The sequence below is a fragment of the Macaca mulatta genome, chromosome 1 (assembly GCF_049350105.2).
Source record: "Macaca mulatta isolate MMU2019108-1 chromosome 1, T2T-MMU8v2.0, whole genome shotgun sequence".
NCBI classification, from domain to species: domain Eukaryota; kingdom Metazoa; phylum Chordata; class Mammalia; order Primates; family Cercopithecidae; genus Macaca; species Macaca mulatta.
This window is the reverse complement of record NC_133406.1, coordinates 38552989-38579096: the sequence shown is the minus strand read 5'-3', so window position 1 is coordinate 38579096 and position 26108 is coordinate 38552989. Positions and strand designations below refer to the sequence as shown.

The 26108-nt window shown below is 45.2% G+C and overlaps 1 long non-coding RNA gene across 4 annotated transcripts in view; it reads right to left on the bottom strand.

The window, feature by feature from the left end:
• Positions 1 to 7545: 7545 nt before the first annotated feature.
• LOC144340671 (uncharacterized) overlaps positions 7546 to 26108 on the bottom strand; it is a 44882-nt gene continuing 26319 nt past the window's right edge. For all 4 annotated transcript variants that reach the window (XR_013416918.1, XR_013416916.1, XR_013416919.1 and 1 more), the window contains 4 exons: positions 23875 to 23992; positions 18287 to 18368; positions 10329 to 10535; positions 7546 to 7609 (listed from right to left, as the gene is read on the bottom strand). This is a non-coding gene — a long non-coding RNA (uncharacterized LOC144340671). The remainder of the gene's footprint in view (positions 7610 to 10328; positions 10536 to 18286; positions 18369 to 23874; positions 23993 to 26108) is intronic.

Below are 26108 nucleotides of genomic sequence, written 5' to 3'. Positions count from 1 at the left end.
CATGCAAGAGCCCCATGAGTGGATCAGAGCCATGGTGAGGCCACACAGTGTAGCCAGCACAGCAGGCAGAGACCCTTGGCCCCTGGTACCCAGGCCGAAATGTTACAACTGCCTTAGGGAACCCAGGTCCTAAGCAACATATCCCCCTCCCCTGCACCCTGCTCCTAATCATATGTTTATTGAATTTTTAAAAATATACATAGATCATATTTCATGTGACCCAGTAGTCATAATGCACAAAAGGAAATACAGTGAAATATCCCCTTCCCATAGTTTCTCTTAATCACCCAGAGATAGTTTATGAAAATACAAACAAGTATGCCCATGTATACATACAAAGGAACATGATGTAGTAAAGAGAGTGTAAATTCTGAAACAAGACTGCCTGAGTTCAAGACATAGCACTGCCCCTCACCAGTTAGTATGTGACCTTGGACAGCTTCTTTGTGCTCCAGTTACCCTCATCCACAGAAGAGGATATAATCGTGGTACCCACCTGGCAAGGGAGGTTCAACACTATATATCTGCTCTCACTGTCACATATGTTCTTTCCCGTTCTACAGAAATGATAGTACACTTTTGCACACACTGTTCTGCACCTTATTTTTTCACTGTGAAATGTATCAGGGAGGTTATTCCCATATCAGTACATAAAGAACTTCCTTCGAGGGCCGGTCACGGTGGCTCACTCCTGTAATCCCAACGCTTTGGGAGGCCGAGGTGGGTGGATCATGAGGTCAGGAGTTAAGACCAGCCTGGCCAACATCGTGAAACCCCGTATCTACTAAAAAAAAAAAAAAAAAAATTAGACGGGCATGTTGGCAGGCACCTGTAATCCCAGCTACTTGGGAGGCTGAGGCAGGAGAATAGCTTGAATCCAGTAGGCGGAGGTTGCAGTGAGCTAAGATCATGCCATTGCACTCCAGCCTGGGACAGAGTGAGACTCCATCTTAAAAAAAAAAAAAAAAAAAAAAAAAAAAAAAAAAAAAAAAAAGAACTTCCTTCATTGTTTTTCTTTTTTACTTGCATTACGAATGAAGTAATCTTAATTTTTTTAGAGTTGCATAGTATTACATTGCCTCAATGTACAAGAACTGATTTAGTCACTCCTTTTTTGATTGACATTTAAAAGATATCCAGTCTTTTACTCTTTCAAACAATGTTGCAGTGAATAACTTGTTACATACTTCATTTTGTTCAAAAGTGACTAGGATAAATTGATAGGAGTAGAAAGCTAAACAACAGGTGTGTGCATTTGTCATTTTTGTCACCTATAAAGGCTGTACAGATTTAGTGTCCCATCGGCAACATGTAAGAGTTTCTGTTCTTCATACCTTCACCAACAGAGTATATAAACAAAATTTTTAATCTTTTGTCAATTTGTCAAGCAAAAAATGATAAATGCTATCTCTGTTGTTTTATTTTACTATTTCTCTTACTATGAGAAATATGAAGCAGCTTTATATATGTTTGTAAAACACTTGTGTTCCTTTTTCTATGAACTCTCTGTTCATACCTTTTGCAAATTTTCTTACTATATAGTATGTCATTTTTCTTGTTGATGAAGAAAAGGTCATTATGCATTAGGAATATCAGCATAATTTTTCTGGTTTGACATTACTCTTCTGAATTGACTTTTGTTCTTTTTCCCAGGCATAATTTTAATGTAATAGAAGTTATTGTTTTTTCTCTATGGCTTCTGTTTTTAGTGTCATACTTTGGAAGTTCTTCCCTGTTCCAACATGGTCCTTAGATCCTTTTTTACTCTCCCAAACTTATTTCTATCATTTTTATTAAATCACTGACTTCTCCTGGTATATATCCTGATATAAGAAGTGAGGTCTGAATCCAACTTAATTTTTTTCCAGATGGCTACCCAGTTATCCCAACACCATTTATTGAATAATTCATTTCTTTTCCCTGAATAATTTGAAATGCCATCGTTATCAGAAGCTAAACTTCCAATAAGTTTTGGTCTATTTCTGGACTTCTTATCTCTTTCCAACTCCAAGATGTCCTACACTATTTTATTTATTGTAGGTTTATAATATGCATTACAGTATATCTTGTAGGGCTCATTTCCCATTGATTTTTATTCTTTCTTTTTTCATATGAACTGTTAGGTACCTTGGGATTTTTTTTTTATACTTTATGTTCTAGGGTACATGTGTACAATGTGCAGGTTTGTTACATACGTATACATGTGCCATATTGGTGTGCTGCACCCATTAACTCATCATTTACATTAGGTATATCTCCTAATGCTATCCCTCCCCACTCCTCCCACCCGACAACAGACCCCAGTGTGTGATGTTCCCCTTCCTGTGTCCAAGTGATCTCATTGTTCAATTCCCACCTATGAGTAAGAACATGCGGTGTTTGGTTTTCTGTTCTTGCGATGGTTTGCTGAGAATAATGGTTTCCAGCTGCATCCATGTCCCTACAAAGGAAATGAACTCATCCTTTTTTATGGCTGCATAGTATTCCATGGTGTATATGTGCCACATTTTCTTAATCCAGTCTCTCATTGATGGACATTTGGGTTGGTTCCAAGTCTTTACTATTGTGAATAGTGCCGCAATAAACATACGTGTGCATGTGTCTTTATCGCAGCATGATTTGTAATCCTTAGGGTATATCCCCAGTAATGGGATGGCTGGGTCATATGGTATTTCTAGTTCTAGGTCCTTGAGGAATTGTCACACTGTCTTCCACAATGGTTGAACTAATTTACAATCCCACCAACAGTGTAAAAGTGTTCTTATTTCTCCACATCCTCTCCAGCACTTGTTGCTTCCTGACTTTTTAATGATTGCCATTCTAACTGGTGTGAGATGGTATCTCATTGTGGTTTTGATTTGCATTTCTCTGATGGCAAGTAATGAGCATTTTTTTCATGTGTCTGTTGGCTGTAAAATGTCTTCTTTTGAGAAGTGTCTGTTCGTATCCTTTGCCCACTTTTTGATGGGGTTGTTTGTTTTTTTCTTGTAAATTTGTTTGAGTTCTTTGTAGGTTCTGGATATTAGCCCTTTGTCAGATGAGTAGATTGCAAAAATTTTCTCCCATTCTGTAGGTTGCCTGTTCACTCTGATGGTAGTTTCTTTTGCTGTGCAGAAGTTCTTTAGTTTAATTAGATCCCATTGGTCAATTTTGGCTTTTGTTGTCATTGCTTCTGGTATTTTAGTCATGAAGTCCTTGCCCATGCCTATGTCCTGAATGGTATTACCTAGGTTTTCTTTTAGGGTTTTTATGGTTTTAGGTCTAACATTTAAGTCTCTAATCCATCTTGAATTAATTTTTGTATAAGGAGTAAGGAAGGGATCCAGGTTCAGCTTTCTGCTTATGGCTAACCAGTTTTCCCAGCACCATTTATTAAATAGGGAATCCTTTCCCCATTTCTTGTTTTTGTCAGATTTGTCATAGATCAGATGGTTGTAGATGTGTGGTATTATTTCTGAGGGCTCTGTTCTGTTCCATTGGTCTATATCTCTGTTTTGGTACCAGTACCATGATGTTTTGGTTACTGTAGCCTTGTAGTATATATAGTTTTAAGTCAGGTAGCGTGATGCCTCCAGCTTTGTTCTTTTGACTTAGGATTGTCTTGGCAATGCGGGCTCTTTTTTGGTTCCATATGAACTTTAAAGCAGTTTTTTCCAATTCTGTGAAGAAAGTCATTGGTAGCTTAATGGGGATGGCATTGAATCTATAAATTACCTTGGGCAATATGGCCATTTTCACGATATTGATTCTTCCTATCCATGAGCATGGAATGTTCTTCCATTTGTTTGTGTCCTCTTTTATTTCATTGAGCAGTGGTTTGTAGTTCTCCTTGAAGAGGTCCTTCACATCCCTTGTAAGCTGGATTCCTAGGTATTTTATTCTCTTTGAAGCAATTGTGAATGGGAGTTCATTCATGATTTGGCTCTCTGTTTGTCTGTTATTGGTGTATAGGAATGCTTGTGGTTTTTGCACATTGATTTTGTATCCTGAGACTTTGCTGAAGTTGCTTATCAGCTTAAGGAGATTTGGGACTGAGATGATGGGGTTTTCTAAATATACAATCATGTCATCTGCAAACAGGGACATTTTGACTTCTTCTTTTCCTAATTGAATACCCTTTATTTCTTTCTGTTGCCTGATTGCCCTGACCAGAACTTCCAACATTACATTGAATAGGAGTGGTGAGAGAGGGAATCCCTGTCTTGTGCCAGTTTTTAAGGGGAATGCTTCCAGTTTTTGCCCATTCAGTATGATATTGGCTATGGGTTTGACATAAATAGCTCTTATTATTTTGAGATACATTCCATCAATACCGAATTTATTGAGAGTTTTTAGCATGAAGGGCTGTTGAATTTTGTCAAAGGCCTTTTCTGCATCTATTGAGATAATCATGTGGTTTTTGTCTTTGCTTCTGTTTATATGCTGGATTACATTTATTGAATTGTGTATGTTGAACCAACCTTGCATCCCAGGGATGAAGCCCAGTTGATCATGGTGGATAAGCTTTTTGATGTGCTGCTGGATTCGGTTTGCCAGTATTTTATTGAGGATTTTTGCATTGATGTTCATCAGAGATATTGGTCTAAAATTCTCCTTTTTTGTTGGGGATTCCTTTTAATTTATAGGTTAACTAAGGCAAAATATCAATTGACTATGATGTTCAGTTTTTGGCAAATTATATTTTCCCAGAAAAGTATCCAGTATGTCAGGCTTTACAAAGTTGGGGGAGTTCCCAAGACCACCCTCAGTTTCAATAATTTGCCAGGGACCAGGCGCGGTGCTTACGGCTGTAATCCCAGCACTTCGGGAGGCCAAAGCGGGCAGATCACGAGGCCAGGAGATCGAGACCATCCTGGCTAACACGATGAAACCCCGTCTCTACTAAAAATACAAAAAAAATTAGCCGGGCATGGTGGCAGGCGCCTGTAGTCCCAGCTACTGGGGAGGCTGAGGCAGGAGGATGGCATGAACCCAGGAGGCGAGCTTCCAGTGAGCCGAGATCGTGCCACTGCACTCCAGCCTGGGTGACAGAGCGAGACTCCATCTCAAAAAATAATAATAATAATAATAATAATAATTTGCCAGGACACTCATAACTCACTAAAAGCTGTTATATTATGGTTAATGGTTTATTATAGAGAAAGGATGCAGATTAAAATCAGGCAAGAGAAGAGGCACATAGGGCAGAGTCCAGGAAAGTTCCAAGCACAATGCTTCCAGTTGCCCTCTCCCTGAGAAGCCATGGGAAATGCTACTTTCCCCAGCAGCAATGTGTGACAATACACACAGAGTACTGCCAAACAAAGAAGCTCACCTGAGCCTTTGTGTCCAGAATTTTTACTGGGGCTCAAGAACACAGACATAATTGACTCTCCATGGGGCTGACCTTTACTCTCTGGACCCACAGGAGGTAGAGTGGATACCGTGTGCCCCCAGCTCCTATCATAAATCACATGGGATTTGACTGTCCAGGGTGGCCTAAGGCTCCCAGGTAGACAAGGACACTCTTATCAGGCAGGACCTTCCAAGGGTCCAGAGCTTACCTTCCAGGAGCCAGGACAAAAGCCAAACCTCTTTGGGTAAGGTTAATTCTTAACTACGTAAGTTTTTAAATTTTCTTACATGTAGTTGAGCCAAATAATCCCTAAGGATTCTTTTAATTTCCTCTATCTATGGTTATTATCCCCTTGGCATTTCTTTTTTTCTTTTATTTTTTAAGAGCAGGGTCTTGCTCCGTCAACCAGGCAATAGCATGATCATAACTCGCTGCAGCCTTGAACTCCTGGGCTCAAGTGATCCTTCTTCCTCTGCCTCCCAAGTAGCTGGAACCACAGTCACACACCACCACGCCTGGCTAATTTTTTTTTTTTTTTTTTTTTTTAGAGACAGCATCTCGCTATGTTGCTCAGACTGATCTTGAACTCCTGAGCTCAAGTGATTCTCCCACCTCAGCCTCTCAAGTACCCCTTAGCATTTCTTATTTGTGCTTCCTCCTTTCTTTTCTCTTGAGAGGGTTAGCTGACAATTTAGAAATCTTACTGTTTTTCCAAAGAATTTTATTTTGTATTTATTTATTATGTATCAGTTTATCAATTATAAAATATTTTTGTCTTTTAATTAATTGATTTCTGTTTTAACATTTATTAATTCCTTTCTGCTTTCTTGACATTTATTGCCTTTTTTCTAACTACTTTCATTGGATGCTTATTTCATTTTCTCATTCCTGTTTGATTTTTTATTAATTCATTATAAGACTATGCATATAAATCAGTCATCCAGAGAAACAGAACTAATCGGATATCTATGTAGATATGTATTAATTTGTTATGAGGAATTGGCTCACACAATCATGGAGGATGAGAAGCTGTAAGATCTTCAGTCAGCAAGCTACAGATGCAGGAGAACTGATGGTGTCATTCCAGTCCAAGTCTGAGGGCCTGAGAACCAGGAGAGCTTATGATATAAGTTCCAGTCCAAGTCTGAGTCTGAAGACAGAAGATTGATGTTCCAATTCAAAGATAGGCAGAGAGAGAGAGAAGACTCTCTTACTCTGCGTTTTTGATCTATTCAGGCCTTCAATGAGTTGGAAGAGGCTCACCCACATCAGGAAGGGCAGTCTGCTTTACACAGTCTACCAATTTGAACACTAATCTCACATAGAAACACCCTCAGCCAGCATGGGGGCTCATACCTGTCATCCCAGCACTTTGGGAGGCTGAGACAGGTGGACTGCTTGAGCCCAAGAGTTCAAGACCACCCTGGCCAATGTGGCAAAAACCTCGTCTGTACTAAAAATAGAAAAATTAGCTGGATGTGGTGGTGCACGCCTGTAATCCCAGCTACTCGGGAGGCTGAGGCATAAGAATTGCTTTAACCTGGGAGGCAGAGGTTGCAGTGAGCCAAGATCATGCCATTGCACTCCAGCCTGTCTGACAGAGCGAGACTCCATCTCAAAAAATAACAATAATACAAAAATTAGCCAGGTATGGTGGCATGCCTGTGATCTCAGCTACTCAGGATGCTTAGGTGAGAGGATCACTTGAGCCCAAGGGGTTGAGGTTGCGGTAAGCCAAGATCTTGACACTGCACTCCAGCCTGGGTGACAGAGCAAGACCCTGTCTCAAAAAATAATAATAATTTAAAAAGAGAAACACCCTCACAGGCACACCCAGAATGTTTGACCAAATATCTGGGCACCTTGTGTCCTAGACAAGTTGACACATAAAATGAACCATCACACTACACATTTTCCTCTGGACAGTGCTTTAACTGTACCTCCTAAGTTCTGGTAAGTGATGTTTTCATTATTGCTGTTTTATAGATAATTATTCCATCTTGGAAGTGTCTTGTGGCTTACAGCAGGAATATTTTGCTACTAAATTTTGACCAAGCAGTAGGTACAATGACTTGCCTTTTCATATGAGGTTGACCTGATTCTTATGAGGCCAATATGAAGGTGAACCAGAACCTTCTCAGGGCCCAGAAGTTCCTTTGAAAAAATTCTCTCAAAACTTGAAAAACTCATTTAAATATCAATGGAAACACACCTACCTGCCTAGATGGGTTTCTTAACAACCAAAGTCCAAAGTTTCCCTGTTGAATCTTGAATCTAAGAGGAAAAAAAGAAACCACCAACTCTTTCTCATTCAAATGTTCATAAATAATAATATTATTAACAATAATTATAATAGCTACCACAAGTCTGGGCACGGCGGCTCACACCTGTAATCCCAGCACGCCTATAATCCCAGCATTTTAGGAGGCCGAGGCAGGTAGATCACTTGAAGTCAGGAGTTTGAGAACAGCCTGGCCAACATGGTGAAATCCTGCCTCTACTAAAACTACAAAAATTAGCCAGGAGTGGTAGTGGGTGCCTGTCATCCCATCTACTTGGGAGGTAGAGGCAGGAGAATTGCTTGTACCCAGGAGGCAGAGGTTGTAGTGAACCAAGATTGTGCCACTGCACTCCAGCCTGGGCAACAGAGTGAGACTCCATCTCAAAAAAACAAAAGAAAAGAAAAAAATAGCTACCATAATGCCATCTGATGTATGTTTTCAGTGCTTTATATATGTCATCTTATTTACATTTTACAACAGTTCTAGGATGGAAATACCACTCTACGTTTTAAAGATGAGAAAACCAGACTTTGAAGGGGTTACATAACTGACTTAGGATCACACTTCTTTCTAAGTGGAGAAGCTAGGATGTCACATCAGCTCTGATTTAAAACCTGTGTATTTTTTCAGGATAATACCTTGCCTCTTTTGTACACTCCTCTGCCCTGACTTGCAGCAATAAGATGGTTCTGCCTCCCATGACAAAACTTATTTTCCAGGCAGCGCAAGTAAGTCTGCTGTGGTCCACTCTCAATTAGGTAGAAGTCCAGCCTGGAATTGTGGAACTGCAATGCAGCAGGCCATTTGGCCACAAAGGCCTTTGCCTGTAGAAGCCATATGGATGCAGAAGACTCTGAGCCAAGCACTAATGCAGAGAAAGGGGAAGGAACAGGGGTGGGGGCTGGGGAAGGAGGGAGCTGGCACAGCTGTTTCCGAAGGGGACGTCATGATGGGCCATCAGTACTGACCACAGAGCCTGCATGTGCTGGACACACCAGTCAGCCATGCCAAGCCCATTAAGTTCATCTCAGCTGTCTGGCAACTGCCCTCTAATGAAACAAGCAAACAACTTCCTATATTTGAGGTTTCAGTTAGTGTTGTTGGCCAGGTTTCAGCGGGAACCAGCGAAGACGACCACACAGGGGCTGCAGGCCCTGATAGCAGCAGCCCAAGCCGACCTCAGAGCGCCTGCCAGCTGGGCAGATTATCAGCGTCCTGCTGCACAGAGATAAGGAACGTTCTGACCCAGCCCCGAGAAGTGCAGGGCTTTATATAGTAGCTTGAGTAGGCTGCAAGGGAATGTCCTGGCCGAAGGCTTCTCTGTAGCCAAGAGAGAGGGGAGTGGGTGGAGAGGAAGGCGGGAGATTTATAAATAACCCGATGTGCGCCGATCTGCTCAGCGGCCTTGTCTTAGCAAAGCCTGAGGCCTGGGGGAGGAGAGGGACATTTATAGATGACTTTTATTTTCTTTATTACTTCTCTATATTTTCCAAGTTTTCTACGATGAACTTGAACTCCTTTTATTTTCTTTATTTTTTTTTTTTATTTTTTATTGTACTTTAAGTTCTAGGGTACATGTGCACAACGTGCAGGTTTGTTACATATGTATACATGTGCCGGGCTGGTGTGCTGCACCCATTAACTCGTCATTTACATTAGGTATATCTCCTAATGCTATCCCTCCCCCTTCCCCACACCCGATGACAGGCCCCAGTGTGTGATGTTCCCCACCCTGTGTCCAAGTGTTCTCATTTGAACTCCTTTTATAATCAGCAAGTATGAATACAATTTTAAGAAAGCAAAAAAGACAGGCATAAAAGGAATTCCTTCAGTGGGGGATTTTAGTGACCATCTTTACCCACTCAGAGGTTCCCAAACAAGCCCCAGTGCTCTCCTCCCTTCTCTGGTCTCTCCCAGAGGGCCCCCTGAGGTGCCCGTACTCACCTATGATGCAGGATCTGACCAGTTTTCTCAGCCCCTCCTGGGTTCCCGCATCGCCCATACTCTCCCCCTGCTCCCACTAATCCAGATGTGGCTGTCCTTGGCCTTATTGTTTTGTTTTGTTTTGTTTTGTTTTGTTTTGTTTTGTTTTGTTTGAGACGGAGTCTGGCTCTGTCGCCCAGGCTTGGAGTGCAGTGGCGCCATCTCGGCTCACTGCAAGCTCTGCCGCCCGGGTTCACACCATTCTCCTGCCTCAGCCTCCTGAGTAGCTGGGACTACAGGCGCCCGCCGCCGCGCCGGCTAATTTTTTGTATATTTAGTACAGACAGGGTTTCACAGTGGTCTCGATCTCCTGACCTTGTGGTCCGCCCGCCTCGGCCTCCCAAAGTGGTGGGATTACAGGCGTGAGCCACCGCGCCCGGCCTGGCCTTATTGTTTGTAAAAAAGGTGTCCAGGCCCCTTGTCCCTCTGCTAGGGTATGTAAGGGTTACTTGGGTATGTCCCCCGTGCCTGCTGCACTAGCTTAATAATGGGTAAAAAGCCATGGAGTCCTTGTACAGAGTGTGCTTTATACTCTCTGTGCCTTAGGGTTCCTTTTCTATAAAATGGTGATAATAAGACCACCTACTTCATAGAGGTCACATTAAGATTAAAATAAGACAGTGGATGTAAAGTGGCTGACGCATTGGAAATGGCCAATTAAATAGTAACTAATTATCACTCCACTGAACATCCCTCCTCACACTCAGGCCCTGAATGACCACACCTACCAAATGTGACCAGACAGATTTTCACTGTTTCCAAAAATAACTCCTCCCAGGAGGTGTGAAGATTCACCGCTGCAACTCTGGCACGGATTCGAAGCAGGAGTTCCAAAAATGTTTTGCTAGGTGACGGGCTCCCAGAATCACAGTCAGCCTTCACAGTGCCCCTTATACGGCTGCAATCCTCGTTTGGATGTGTGAGTCATGGCAGGGCTACCACATAAACAGATAAATGAATAAACATGTTGTGACTTTGTAGTAATGACCTCATGTAAGCTAAGTTCAGCTCATGACTCTGGGGCAATTTTTAGGACACAAAAGTAGATAAACTATCAACTGATCCCTATTTTTTTGAGCAAGTGCTATGTGCAAAAAGGAACGGCACTAAGATGCAAAAATGGAAAATTTTTAAAAGATGAAAGCTTCTGCTCAGAAAGAGATTACACCCTAATCGAGGAAGTAAAATGCAGATACAGGAATAGAAAGCACACTCAGCAAAGCAAGATATGATCCATGCAAGCGATAAGGTGATCAGAAGAGCATGCCTGCTGGGTTCTAGAGGTCAAAGCAGCCTCGTGGAGGAAATTAATACCATTGATAAGTGGATGCCAGGCCTTGTAGAATTCTGATGCAATCAGGCTTGAATCTGAGAGAAAGGGTCTCTCTCACATGTCAATGTCAACAAGGCATGGTGCTCGGTACACACATAAGTACATCATCTTTTTTGATCGTGACAAGAATCTAGTGTGATGTTACCATTCCCATTTCACAGGTAAGAAGACAGTGGCTCAGAGAAGCTCAGAGAGGTTAAGTTATAGGCCCAAGGTCATTCACAGCAGAGGCAGGATTCAAACCAGGTTCTACCTGGCTCCACAGTCCATATTCTGGTTTCTACCATCTGGCACTGCTATGGCCTCCCTTAAATCTGGCTCCCAAAACAGACTTGGGCTGTCTGTGACCAGGAGCAGGGCTCTCATTCCATGGCTGTGGTCTTTTAGTAGAGAGGATGCTGCCTAGTGTGGCTGGCAAATTCTTTGGCAATATATTGACCTTACATTGCCTGCCAGTAACATAGGATAAGGTGTAACAGCTTCTAAGCCTAGATCAAAGTCATAATTTTGATTACGGGTTACAATTTTATATATTTAATCCCCTCCTTCTACTTTGTAGTATTTTTCTCAGTTCAGCAACTCACCTCTTTTTATCACAACAATCTATAACAAGCACATGGACTTTTCAGCAATGACATAGGAATAAGATAGAAATAAGCTTTCAGAGGTGACCTTTGCCCCCAATTTTCAGTCACATGGACTTGGAAGACTTTTGTGATATAACAAATAGCACCTGCTGGTTAGCACTGGAAAAGTCGCCAGATGCATCTGGGTGCAGCCAACATCAGCACCAAGATATTGCCCATATCCACTGGTGTCTTGCCCAAAGCCCACCCAACACCAATACCACACAAGCCTAAGCTTCACATTCCCCAAGCCATCAACTAGTATATATTGAGTACCAGATTCATGGTTCTTAAAACCAGCTGGAAATCATAATCCAGTAACCCTAACTCAATCCCAACTCAGACTGCATAACCATATTCGAATCATGAAGGGAATCTGGGAGGCTCTCTAAAACAACAGTGTCCCTCTGAAACTCACGCTGAAACTTAACCCCCAATGTAACAGTATTAACAGGAGGGGCCTTTAAGAGGTGATTGAGTCAGGAGGGCTCTGATTAATAATTAATAGTTAATGTGATTAATGGATTGATGGGCTAATGGATTAATGGGAAATCAGGGGAGTGGGTTTGTTATCATAAGCACGAGTCTGTTATTAAAAGCCAGCTCAGGTCTCTCATGAGCCCTCTACCATGTGACACCCTGTAACACCTTGAGCCTCTATGGAGAGTCCCCACCAGCAAGAAGGCCCTCGCTTAATGTGGTTTCTTCACCTTGGACTTTCCAGCCTGCAGAACTATAATAATTCCATAAATTCCTTTTCTTTATAAATTACCTAGTCTGAGATATTCGGTTATAGCAATAGAATATGGACTAAGACAAATGGGAACTCAAGCTGGGAGGGAGCCATAAAACCACTCCCCAGGGAAACAGGGCAGGGTCATTTCGGCCATGAAAAGCCCATTGTAGACATCTTTCCTTCAGCTGGGAGCCCAGTGTTGGGGACAGATTGAAATAGACAACATCCCTCTTTCATGAACATATGAATAACAAAACCGATTCAGGAAATGTGACTTAGGGACACAGTAACCATTAGCTTTCTAACACTGCATCCCAGGATCAGGCGGACTCGCCCTCCCACGCACCAGCACAGCTGCATCCCCCAGGCCCCCCACCGTGGGCCTGCCTCACTAAGCACCTGGCTGAAAGCAATGATCACACTGTCTGCAGGCAGGCAGATCCTCGGAGAAGGCCAGGAAGGGGCTGAGCCACATACCCTCAATTTCCTTTGCAGGCTCACTAAGCAGTTCAACTACTAAAGAAAAGAGAGTAAGAGACAGAGAGAAGCCAGGAATGTCACCCTAATCAAACTCCCTCATATAGAAACGTGAAAAGAGGAGAAAGTAAGTTCCTCCTCAACACTCAACCCAATTCCATTCTAAGCATACATAAGCCCCTTTTCAAGCCTCCCCAAAATAGTATTATGAGTCTGGCTTTCAAACGATCAATAAAATTCACAACTTGCATAGAGCCACCCCTCATTACACATACACATACACATACGCATACACACACACATAAACACACACATACACATACACACACACGCATATACACATACACACACGCACATGCACACACACATGCACATGCACATACACACACCTACTTAAGCAGGCCTGGGAAGCCTCCTACATGGAAGGTGAAAATGTCCAGTTGCTGAAGATAGGTGAGCTCCTCTGTGGCCCTGTCTCAGAATGGACAATAAACATTTCTGAACCTGGTCTCCTCTCTTGCAGCAGTCTAGGTCTAGTCACTGTCTCTTTTGCTTAAAGATGGGTCCATTCATTCATTCTTTATTCAATAGCTATTTATGGAATGCTCACTATGTGCCAAGCACTCTGCGAGGCTGATTGTTCAGGAAACTGAAAGCCAAAGGTGTTGGCAAACAGCAGCCCCAAACCAACCATTTGCCCAGACCAGATACCTACTCAGCATCCTTGACTCCTCCCCATCCTTCAAACCCCTTATCCAGTAGTCAGCCACCAAGTCCCAACATTCTAGGACTCAAGCATTTGAAAACCTTCCACTTCTTTCCATTCCTTCTGCTGTTCTTTGGTCCAAACCACCATGTTATCTTCCTTAGATTGCTGCAGCAACTAGCAATTGATTTCTCTGCTTCTCAACTTGCTTTCATCCAGTCTAATTGCCACACCACAGGATATAGTAAGGAATCTGGCCTCACCTAAGGAGAGATCTGGCATTTGTCCCAGCTCCTGGGAGGTAACCTCTAAACCCTTGCAATTTCCCAAGTGATAGGAGTATCTTTGTTATCCGTGGTGGGTCCCTTATTTATTATGAGAGGACTCAGTGTATGGGTTGACCACGCCAGAAGGACCAACCATGTGGTTAGGGGGTTGGGCCTTTGGGCCTCATGATACCAGCCTGACCTCTGGGAAGGGGAGGAGGCCTGGAGATCGAGGCCACCCACAGGGGCAATAATTCAATCAATCACGCCTAGCTAATGAAGGCTCTGGACTTCATTAGAGTCCAGTAAAAACTCTGGATGCCAAAGCTTGAGTGGACTTCCTTCAAGCATGTTGTCACATATCAATGCTGGCAGGGCACTGTGTCCTGAGGACACGGAAGCTTCATGTTTGAAACCCTCTCAGATTCTGCTGTATGTCTCTTTCTTTGACAGGTTCCAATTTGTATCTTTTTATTATAACAAAACTATAATCATAAGTATCGCCCTTTCCAGATTTCCATGAGTTGTTCTAGTGAATCATCAAAGCTGAGGGTAGTGTGGGAACCCCCGAATTTCTAGGCAACTTGTCTGAAGAGAAGGTGACCCTGGGGACCTCCAGACTTAGGGCTGATGTCTGAAGTGAGGGCAGTCTTGTGGAGACTATGCCCTTAAGCAGGAGTGTGGCTAACTTGTACACAGTCAGGGAGCTTTTCTAAAATGGGATCATGATCATATCACACGTCTGCAGATCATGCTTGACAGACGTCTCGCTCTCCCTAGGACGAAATCCAAATGCCTAAATACAGCTTCCAAGACCTCTGGTGATCCAGGTCTGCTTAGCTCTCCATCTCACCCCCACCCCATTCCCCCTCAAACTTGACATTCTCACTTGCCACTGGCCAGGCGCTCTGTGCTCTCTCACTTTTCCAGACCTTGGGACATGTGGCCACTCCTTCTGTAACATTCCCTCCACTCCCTTCTCTCGGCTGATTCTCATGAGTCCTTCAGGTATCTGCAGTCGCCTCCCCAGCACACCTTTCCACACACCTCCACCCAGTCAGAGCTGGATGCTCACGCCTCTCAATGCACGTAGCTCACGTGCTGAAGTGCCCTGGTCGCTGTCTCCTGCTCCAGATCATGAACTTTCTGACTATAAGGAATGTGTTTTCTTCCCTGTTATATCCTCCGGTGCTCAGCCCACTGACATGTAATTCCAAAGAGATAAATAGCAATGCTACAAGGGAAAACATGGCAGACATCAATGTGAATAGTGTTGAATGAATGAACTACTGCAGAGGAAGATTTTGGAAGGCTCTTCATTCTCCTTCATGGAGATGTGAAAGGTGCCTGGAGTCAATTATAAGTCATCTTACAAGACAGTTCCACCCACAGGTGGTTAATCTCACTTATTTGGGGCTGATTTTTGTTGGTTTCAACCTCAGAGGATAAACAGGTTTGTTTTTGTTTTTGAGAAAGGGTCTCACTTTGTTGCCCAGGCTGGAGTGCAGTAGCGCAATCTCGGCTCACTGCAACCTCTGCTTCCCGAGCTCAAGAGGTTCTCCAGTCTTAGCCTCCTGAGTAGCTGGGACTACAGGCATAAAGCACCAATGCCCAGCTAATTTTTTTGTATTTTTGTAGAGATGGGGTTTTGCCATGTTGGCCAGGCTGGTCTCAAACTCCTGAGCTCTAAGTGATCCGCCCCCCTCAGCCTCTCAAAGTGCTGGGATTACAGGCATGAGCCACCATACCCACCAGGATAAGCTATTTTTAACTTTGTCCCCCAAATTTTGAGAAGTGTCCTGTTTTGAAGCCTGACTACAACTCTGAATTGCCCTTTGGGCATTTCTTTGACCCCTGATCAATAACTAGATTATGTATTAAAGTCATATTCATCACTGATTCATACATGAGTGAGCATCTATCTGTACTTTCTTAATGATCAATACTTGACAAAGCAAACTTGCTGGCACAGGCGAAATGGCATCTCCTTCTTCCTTTTGGCATTCAGTTCAAACAATCCACACAGGCTCCATCTTCCTTTCTTCTCTTTTTCCTTCCCCTCCCTTCCTGGCATGGAGGAGTCACCCAGAGCCCCTATGGGGTATGGACAGAGAGGGGGCTGCTGTGTGGAGTTCACTGATGATATGCCTGCTGGCACCTAAGGATACAGGGCACTAGGGGTGGGGAGAGGGAGTAGAGGTGAAAGGCACAGCTGCTGTCATTGGGAGATTGATTAAATTACACAAGTAAACTTATTGAGCAAATAAGTACATATCTTGAGGATAATGACAGTCAGGTTTCTTACTGTTGGAGAAGAGAATTACAAATATGGAAAATAAGGAAATTATAAAGAATACTGAGGTGGGTTGGAACTGGAGGTGTAAGTATCATCAACTTACTGTTTTCTAATATATAAACACAGGTAGATATGGAAATAGTTCTAGATGTGTGTATACACCTGTGAGTGTACATATGCACACATATATTTCCTAGATCTGTCCATTCAACGGGCCTAGAAGCAATGGCACCCCAGTAACAAGAAGCACACTAAGGGCTCAGATCTTGGTTTCTAAACACCATGCTCCACTACAAGAAGGCAGGGTTCCTTGGAAAAAGAGCTAATTCCAGGCTGGAGAATGAAAAGTACCAAGATGAGCTTTGGTCACATTGTAGTGCCAGAAAGTAAGACAGTGCTGAGAATGGTGGAGATGTGTCAAAAGGAGGCAGGAGCCCAGCTGAAGGGACTCCACCGGCCATATCTGGAGCAATGTGAACATCAAAATAAACAAGGATAGCAATGGAATACAATCCATTGACTAAAACGAGATTCCCTACTGAAATAAATATGCAAACACAAACAGAAAATGGGAAAGTTTTGTATTACAGTAGCCCACCAACTAATAAAACGAAAAGGAATGATGGAAATAAAAAACCATAATTTGGAAACTGTCATAATGGTGGTTGATTCTGGCAGGAGATATCAATGGAGGCTAAGATTGGGAGACAGGAGTTTGATAAAGAACAGGACTATCTCCCCACAAAATGCCACCAATTTAAAGGGGGTAAATGGGGTCCTTATAGGAGAGAAACCTGGCAGACAAACATTGGTACGTGACTGGTGATCAAAATAAACAGTACCAGTTGTGGAATGGATTTACATCCTATGTCTCCTCCTTCCACCCCATGCAGTTCGCTAGATGAGAACAGCATCATTGCTGTGGTGTTCTTAACAAGGGAGCATGACCCAAGTCTGGACATCAGGAATTAGACAGACCCAGGGACGTCCTACAGAATGAAAGGTTTGTACTCTTTAAAACAGTAGATGACATGAAAGACAGGGAACGGCTAAGAAACTGTTTCAAATTGGAGAAAACTAAAGAGGCACAAGAACAATGCAACTTGTATTCCTGGATATGATCTTGGACTAGAAAGGAAAAACAGACATTGTTGGGACAACTTGAAAATGTTGAATGGGGTCTGTGGATTGGATGGCAGATGCGTTCAAGTGCAACCCCTGACTTGGAAGATTCTATGGTGGCTACGTAGGAGATTATATAGTTCTAGTTCTGTAATAAATGATTTAACATGGCCAGGCATGGTGGCTCATGCCTGTAATCCCAGCACTCCGGGAGGCCAAGGCAGGCAGATCACTTGATGTCAGGAGGTCAAGACCAGCCTGGCCAACATGGTGAAACCCCCATCTCTACTAAAAATGACCCTGGCATGGTGGCAGGTGCCTGTAATCCCAGCCACTCAGGAAGCTGAGAGAGGAGAATCGCTTGAACCCAGGAGGCAGAGGTTGCAGTGAGCTGAAATTGCACCACTGCACTCCAGCGTGGGCAACAGAGTGAGATTCTATCTCAAATAAATAAATAAATAAATAAATGATTTAACCCTTTGCCAAGGACCAAGGGACCAGTTTCCTCACTTTACACAACAGAACATATAAAGATACATTTGAAACATCTTCATCCTTTGTTTATTTTCTAATATAATATGCTGAACTCTATCTAACATAATGTCATGGCCCCAACATCCTCATTGGCCATTTGTCTTTCAGTCTATCACTAAGAATTTATCTTCTTCCTGACCTACTACTTCCTGCTTTTCTAACTTCAGGAGCTTTTTGTTCATTGAGGGTGCAAGCTTTTATTCTGCCTTGAAGCACTCTCCCCATTAGCTAGGAGATTTTTTGACAAGAAAGGTGTATCTAAGCCCATTTTCTGTAAAATCTGTCACTGCCTAAGTGGTACCCTGCTGCTTGAGTCCTCATTCGTCTCCATGGCAATGTTCTGAAACTAGTCTGCTTGTATAAGTTCAAGGCCCATCAAATTATTTACCCTAACAGAGTCTTTGTATCCCACCAATGCACACACAGACACATTCTGTGCATCATAGCAGCAACCTTCAAAAATGCAGCCACAGTTTGGTTTATATTCATTTCAGAAACAACCTCATCTTTTGAACTGGATAGTCCACTCATCAGCTGAGCTTCGTTTACTCATCCATTCATTCATGTGTCTGGGCTACATAAGAACTTACCTCTTCCTTGGGGGCTGGAGTAGGAATCAGGGATGGCTTCATGGAGGAGTAGTTAGCTGACCACTGAAGGGGAAGGGCTTTCCTGACAAAAACGAAGCACAAAAGCGTGGAGCTGTGAATGAGACGACCAGGCTGGGGAATGGGGTGAAGGAGGGTGGTAATGAGAGGTACAGAGGAGAGGCAAGAGAGAAGGATGGGAACACGCTCCTAAAAAAAAGTGCCAAAAGGAGTTACCACTTTTCTTTAAGGCAGTGAGGAAGATTTTAGGAGGAAATGCAGCATCCTCTGATTCATGTTTTCGAAAGCTCTCATTTGCTGCTGCACTGAGGTTTGATTAAAGGGTGAAGTCCCAGGGGCAGAAACACACTGACAAGGGCCTGAGCACACCAGAGAGTGAGGGCGCACGGTGGAGATTCAAGCGCCACTTCAGAGGCAGGCTGGGGAGGATCCAATGACCATCAGATGGAGGAGAGAGGGACGGTGCAGGAATTTCTGAGCCTGTTTAATGTCCAAGAAGGGAGAGCATGGGAGAGAAGATAAAGAGTTTCATTTGGTACAGTTTGAGGAGTCTGTGAGACATTCAGTAACAAAATTAGGTTTTGGCACACCCCTGTCCTCCAATTTCCCCACACCCTTCATTCTCTACCTCAGGGATGAAGCAACCTGATGAGCTAATCTCCACTGAGGTTGAATTAAGATTTAAAGGTTTAACCTGTGACTTCCCCCCACCGACAGGAATTGCATTTTCATTTAACAGGAGTACCACTTAGCCAGTCTTAATCAAAGGAAGGGCTCTCTATAGCAAAATTCCAGGCAATGTAATGAGCAAGTTGGGGAGATGCTTTCAGGCAGGGAGATCTGCCAAACACCCCTCAAATCACATGACAGAGGCTACAGCTACAAACTCTCTTAGTGCAGAGAATTCCCTGTTGAAGTTTCCCCTTCATTCCAATAACCCCAGTTCATCCCATAGACAAAGGGATCTTCCTCCAGGCAGGACGATGATCTCTTATGGTGGGGTGGCAGGACAGCAGATGTCACAGAGGCCTGGGGTCACTGAGTTCAAGTCCTGGTTCTGCCATTTATTGCTGTATAATCTTGGGCAGTTATTTAACTTTTCTCTAAGACTCGAGTTCACCATCTATTAAACAGGAGTTCAGAGCATTTGCCTCTGAGGCTGTTGTGAGCCCAGATTTAAATCACATGGTCACTGTAAACACTGGTGGTTCCTTCTCCCACTCTCACCTCTCCAACGTATTACTTCAAACTTGAAAGTCCGTCATTCTCACTGCCTCCACCATTTATCTCAGTGTCTTTCAACACCCAATTCACTTAGAGAAGCCTAATTTTCTTCCTGTTCATGCGCTATTAGCTGCTCTGACAACTCTAGGTGATGAAAAGCCACCATTTGGGCGGCACAGGCTGAGCCTCCACGCTCAGCAGAGCCGCCTGCGAGCTGCCTGCAGGGGGCAGCATCGGGCAGCGTAAGGCAACGCCAGGGCTCCGTTGTAAAACGCTGGGGTCGGTCTGGAAAGGGCTGCAGAGAAGGCGTTTGAATTCAGACTCCAGCTGACAAAGGATCTATTTTACTCCATGCGGGTCTGACGCAGTCTGTTAGGGAGTCAAGTCTTTGGTAAACAAGAGTGTAGGGAGTGGCTATCCAAAAACAACCCGACCTGCGTAAGTCCAGCAGCGTTTTTCCCAAACCCACACCAGGACTAGGTTACCCTTTGATAAGCACGGGTGAGAGAAGCAAAGACATCTCCTTACAGACTCACGGGACCCTTGTTGCAGATGCGCCCTTCACCCCCAGTGAAGCAGTGGGAGAGAGACCTTGACAAGGACAAGAAGGGGAGCTTAACCTCCCCCTCCCCATAAGCATTTTTAGATTTTCCCACACACTCAGCCCCTTCGGGGAGTCCTGGAGAAGACAAAAGAAACAGACACAGATGCTGATTCTAAAGAAGCTATTAATATTGTTGAAAAGACATGCAGATGTGAAGCTGGGACACAAGGGTACACATGATCATGCTCTGTTTCGGAGAAAGCCTGGTGGCTCCATGTCCCCAAAGCCCCAGGATGCACAGGCCAACCTGGGATGATTTTCTATGATTTGTGAATTTGTTGACATGGAAAAACAAAGGGGCAGAATGTTTAAAATCAATCAAGACTGCCCCGGAAGTCCAGAATGTGAGATCGCCGAAGGGACAGATGATCAGAGCTGTAGGAATTTGAGGAAGGGAACTATTGATGAAAGTGGCGTTATAAGTGGCCTGGACAAGCCAGTGGACTTGGTCCCTCCTGAGCCTCTGTGCCAATGAGAGACACTCATCACCCACTCTCCTATTGAGTTTGGCTGGAGAGGGGAACTGCTATGTCACCGTGACATCATCACCTTCCAGGAATCATTGAGTCAGCCTCAGCCCTCCAGGCCCCGGAAGTGGAGGCCCCAAGGCAGGACCCACTCACTTCCTCCTAGCCCAAGGCCAGGGGAGAGGGGGCTGCTCCCGCAGAGCTTTGGGCCTGTGTTTCACCACCCTCTCCCACTACTCAAGGCAGCCAGGACCTGACCCAGGGTAGGTCAGCTTTGCAAAGGGACAGACATCAGCGTGGTGCCAGCTGAAGTGAAGACTGGCAGTGGCTGAGAGTTGAAATGCAAGCATCCCTGGGAGAGGTCGGGCTTGTAGCTTTGCCAGTCCTTCATACCTCCCTTATGTACATGAGCTTCTAAGGGAAAAAAATGTGATGGAGGAAGGAATTAGGAATGAAGTAAGAGGGAGTGGGGGCTGGCAGGAACAAGTGCAGAAAGCCAAGGTGGGGAGGGCTAAAAGAAAACCTGTGCCCACTTCACAGCTAAAGGTCACTGTAGATCTGGTGTCACCTGCAGACAGTCATGGGGGGAGGCAGATCCGTCCAGGCCCATTCCCTTCCCAACAGTGAGCACCACACAGCTCAACTCATCCCATGGCCAGAAGCCCAGGTACAGGGTCAGAGGGTGTCCACCTGTGGCCCTCAGGGGGTGACTTCCTCCTGCCCCTTCCCCCAGCATAGTCACAGGTGCCTCCCCCATCTTCCCCACATCAGAACTTTCCCCTCTCTGCTAAGAGGATTCAAACCAGTATCTGTCCACACCACATCGGCATCTGTTTCATCTTTTCATTAAACTCAGTGTTCCCTTGCTCTGTAAGCTGGTCTTAGGAAGAAGAAAATTAACCAGTAGGCAATAATACGATTTTCTAGCATGGCAAACATCCTATACTCCTCCTATCCCCACTAACACACACATACACACACGTGTGTGCACACACACAATCGGCCATGTTTATTACATTGGTTCACTTAATGCCAACAACACCCTGCCAGGTAAATGTCTCCATCTTCCAGATGAGAACACTGCACTTCAGAAAGGGAAAGGAAGTTCTCCAGGGCACACAACTAGTGAGTGACAGAGCCAGTCTCAGAAGCCAGGTCCGTCTGTCTCCAAGGAGCTGGGATCTTTGCATTCGGGTACTCTGACTCAAAATAGGAGCCTCCTCTGCTTCTGAGTCAGAAACTTTAAAATTAGAATTTCATTCAGCGATTCACAAAATCTTAAGGTTGGAAGAAATGTTGAAGGTTGTCCAGGTCCATGACCCGGCAGACATCTGCCTCTCCTGCATAGCAGTGTTTTGGCTTCTGCTTGGATGCTCCAATCCAGGAAGTGTCCTGGTTCAGCCCCTGCTGGTTTAGAATTATTAGATAGTTCTAGCGGTTTTGGAGCTTCACTCTCTGCCTATAACATGCGTGCATTGGGTGTGCTCTTGGGAACATACGGAACCTAAGCAGTGTCACCATGAATTCTCTTTCGCCAGACTGCGTGTTCTCGAGTCCTTGCAAGCTGCTCTTATGTGGAGGTTTCTCCCCACTCTCCTCTGTATGGGGGTCCGGTTTGTCTGTTCAGTCTCGAAGGGAGACCCAGCATGACTGTAATTCTCCAGAAGCGAGCTGACCAGCCCCGAGAATGGGACCAGGTTCCACTGAGGAGACTGTAACTTGTTCATTTATTTACAGATCTTAATACACTAGGGACTCATTTTGACCTTATTATGAATGAAAACCCTTAAATGCCTTTCCCATGTGCTGTCCCTAAGCCACACCCTTTCCTGCCCCTGTGTGGCTGGGTTTGAGATGCTTATAACCTGGTCTCTCAGGTTAGGCAATGGCCTGAACATGCTCTTGGATGGTCTGACCAGCCCCCTACTGCCCAGGCCTCTCCTCAGTGCTCCCTGGCGCTGCTGACCCTCTAGGGCCCAGCCACATCCTCCCTCTAGCCCTGCTCTGGTTGTCCACCCTGAGACTCAGCCATGGGGCCTCCTAGGCCCACCTCTGCAGCACGCTGGCTCTTAATTCCCAGCCTCCTTATGCCCCGCAGGGGGCACCTGGGAAGTTGTGGACACACCCTTATGCAGGCCGTGGAGAAGCAAGGGCCACTGTCCCAGCCCTTCCTCTGACAGGACACAATTTGCCAGCATTTCTACCATGCAAGGGCTGCCCCGCAGACACCTGCAAGGGACTCTCTTCCCAGATATCCAAATGGGAAGTAGGGGACAGGCCCCTTTACTTTCTACCTCCTGTCTACCTATGCAGGCTGTTTCTACCACCTTGCCCCCACCCTTAGTTCATGGGTGGTGGGTGGGGCACACAGCATGGTACCCTGCCCCTTCATTGCGTCAATCTCCCTCCAAGCCTCTCCCAGCACCAGCTGGGTTTTTCTTCCTTCCTGTGGGGCAGGCACTTCCTTTGTGAGGAATCCTCTGTTCTCTCCACTGTGGCTTCACACATCAAGCCATGCTCAGACCCCCCCAGCTCTGCTCTGGATTTACAGAAGGGATCTTCTTGGAAAGCAGAAAAAATATATCCCTCTTATTAACCAGGCTCTCAAAATTATTGACTATTAGCTTGCTACGGACTTTTTAAAATCTAGTTTGAAACACAAAACTGAGGAAGACTTCTTTGTGCTAGGACGTTTGGGGCTTCCCTGAAGCCACTAAACCCATTGATTCAGTGAATAAGAGCATCTTGATTACTGAGAGTGAAAATCCACTGTTTTAATATCTCAAAAATAATATTTGATTTCTTTCTTACGGCCCAAGAAAAACATCTAAAAGAACTTGCTCCTTTTGCTTCTTATATTCATACATTCTTCTCCCCTTATCACCAAGTCCTTTATGTGTCCTGAATTTGTTCCTCCCAGGACTCTACTTGACTCTTCATAAACATACCTCTAACTTATTTTGGGGGGTTGTCTTTCACTCATTAGTCATCCCACCATGTGGCACAAAGGTCACACCCCCAAAGTTGTGCCAGCATCTGCTCGTATCACTGTGTTTTCAACACAGGCATTAGCATATTTAAAACCAATTAAACTGTGATTATTTTCACCCCAGCCCCGTTATTCTCAATCCACTTGGTGGGAAAGTGGGGTTTGTTGTTTGTGTTTAAACCACATAGCCCAATTTATTACAAGCATAGATGCAGCCCTGGCAACATAGTGAGACCCCAGCTCTACAAAAAAATTAAAAGTTAGCTGGGCATGATGGTGCATGTACCTGTAGTCCCAGCTACCGAGGAGGCTGAGGAAGGAGGATCGCTTGAGCATAGGAGTTCGAGGCTGCAGTGAGCTATGATCACACCACTGTACTCCAGCCTGGGCAACAAAGTGAGACCCTGTCCCAAAAAAATAACAATAAATGAAAAATAAAATAAGCATAGATACAGCAAGGTCTCCACCAACGGCTATACCTCCCCTGTGATCCTCCTGGAAGCATCAGCCCCAATGCCATGTCCATCCTGGACACTGACCCCAGGGCTTGGGCTTCTAAAGCTCATCCTCACCAAACCCAGCAGGGCCCTCCAACCACTAAGGCCCTCACACAACTCTGCTCGTCCTCCACTTTGAGTCAGTCACCAACCAGTAGGACTTGGAGGTTCTGCAGCATCCACCTCCCAAAATCCCTTCACGCCACAACGTCTCCCGACTGTGGGAGCATTTTTTCATTCGACCTCTTTAATGTGCTTCATTCAACAAACATTTATGAACAGCTTCACAGTCGAGCACTGTTCTGGACTCTGCAACTAGAACAGGCTTCCAAAATTACATTCCGGTGGAGGAGACACGCGATGTAAAAGGACACGCATGAAAAAACAGAGCACTGTGGATTGTGACTTTGTTCTCTGAGGGAACAAATGGGATCAGCCAAGAGAGTAGAGGGAGGCCACTTTAGGAAGGGACATCAAGGAAGATGTCTCCGAGGTGGGGCCAAGATTTAAACTGACAGGTGCATCCTACAGTCTGGGGACAGCCAGAGCAGGAGCCCAGAGCCAGGAAGGAGCTGGGTGTCTTCAGGCAGCCCGGGGCAATGTGGTGGCAGAGAAAAGAGAAAGGAGGCGAGAAGCAGGAGGAGCAGAGGGACAGGGACAGGCTCAAAGCTGGGGGTTTCACTCTCAGGGCTGGGAAGCAGCATGGCCCGACAGACAGTTCAGAGCTCACTCCAGCTACTGCAAGGGGAATGGAACCCGGGGTCAGGACAGGGGTGCCAGTGGGGAATCAAGAGTCCCATAGGTGGGTGGGTCGTGGTGGCTCATGCCTGTAATCCCAGCACTTTGGGAAGCCAAGGCAGTCAGGAGTTCACAACCAGCCTGGCCAACGTGGTAAAACCCTGACTCTACGAAAAATGCAAAAATTAGGCATGGTGGTGTGCGCCTGTAATCCCAACTACTCAGGAGGCTGAGGCAGAGATGGCTTGAACCCAGGAGGCAGAGGTTGTAGTGAGCCGAGATCGCGCCACTGCACTCCAGCCTGGGCGACAGAGCAAGACTCCGTCTCAAAAACAAAGAGTCCCATAGGTAATCACCTTGTGTGGATGAAAAGCGATGACTCGGTGTTGGTGAGGAAGATGGAAGGCCCTGGAAGGATGGAGATGCAATCTGAAGGGAGGTGTATTTTGGAGGCAGGACTAACCACTGGCATATTGTTGTTGTCAGGCTTTAGGACAGTGTGTGAAGGAGCATCTCACCCTGGGAGTCAGAGACACTGGGGTGAGGGAAGGGGTCAGGCATCCACAGAGGCGGGAGCTGCTCAAGGCAGGCCCCGCTGTCTGTGTGTGTGCTGTGTCTGTGTGTGTGTGCTGTGTCTGTGTGTGTGTGCTGTGTCTGTGTGTGTGCTGTGTCTGTGTGTGTGTGCTGTGTCTGTGTGTGTGCTGTGTCTGTGTGTGTGGTGTGTCTATGTGTGTGGTGTGTCTGTGTGTGGTGTGTGTCTGTGTGTGTGGCGTGTGTGGTGTGTCTGTGTGTGTGTGGTGTGTCTATGTGTGTGGTGTGTCTGTGTGTGTGTGCTGTGTGTCTGTGTGTGTGCTGTGTGTCTGTGTGTGTGCTGTGTCTGTGTGTGTGTGCTGTGTGTCTGTGTGTGTGTGCTGTGTGTCTGTGTGTGTGTGCTGTGTGTGTGTGCTGTGTCTGTGTGCTGTGTGTCTGTGTGTGTGTGCTGTGTCTGTGTGTGTGTGCTGTGTCTGTGTGTGTGGTGTGTCTGTGTGTGTGGTGTGTCTGTGTGTGGTGTGTGTCTGTGTGTGTGGCGTGTGTGGTGTGTCTGTGTGTCTGTGTGTGGTGTGTCTATGTGTGTGGTGTGTCTGTGTGTGTGTGCTGTGTGTCTGTGTGTGTGCTGTGTGTCTGTGTGTGTGCTGTGTCTGTGTGTGTGTGCTGTGTGTCTGTGTGTGTGTGCTGTGTGTCTGTGTGTGTGTGCTGTGTCTGTGTGTCTGTGTGTGTGCTGTGTGTGTGTGCTGTGTCTGTGTGT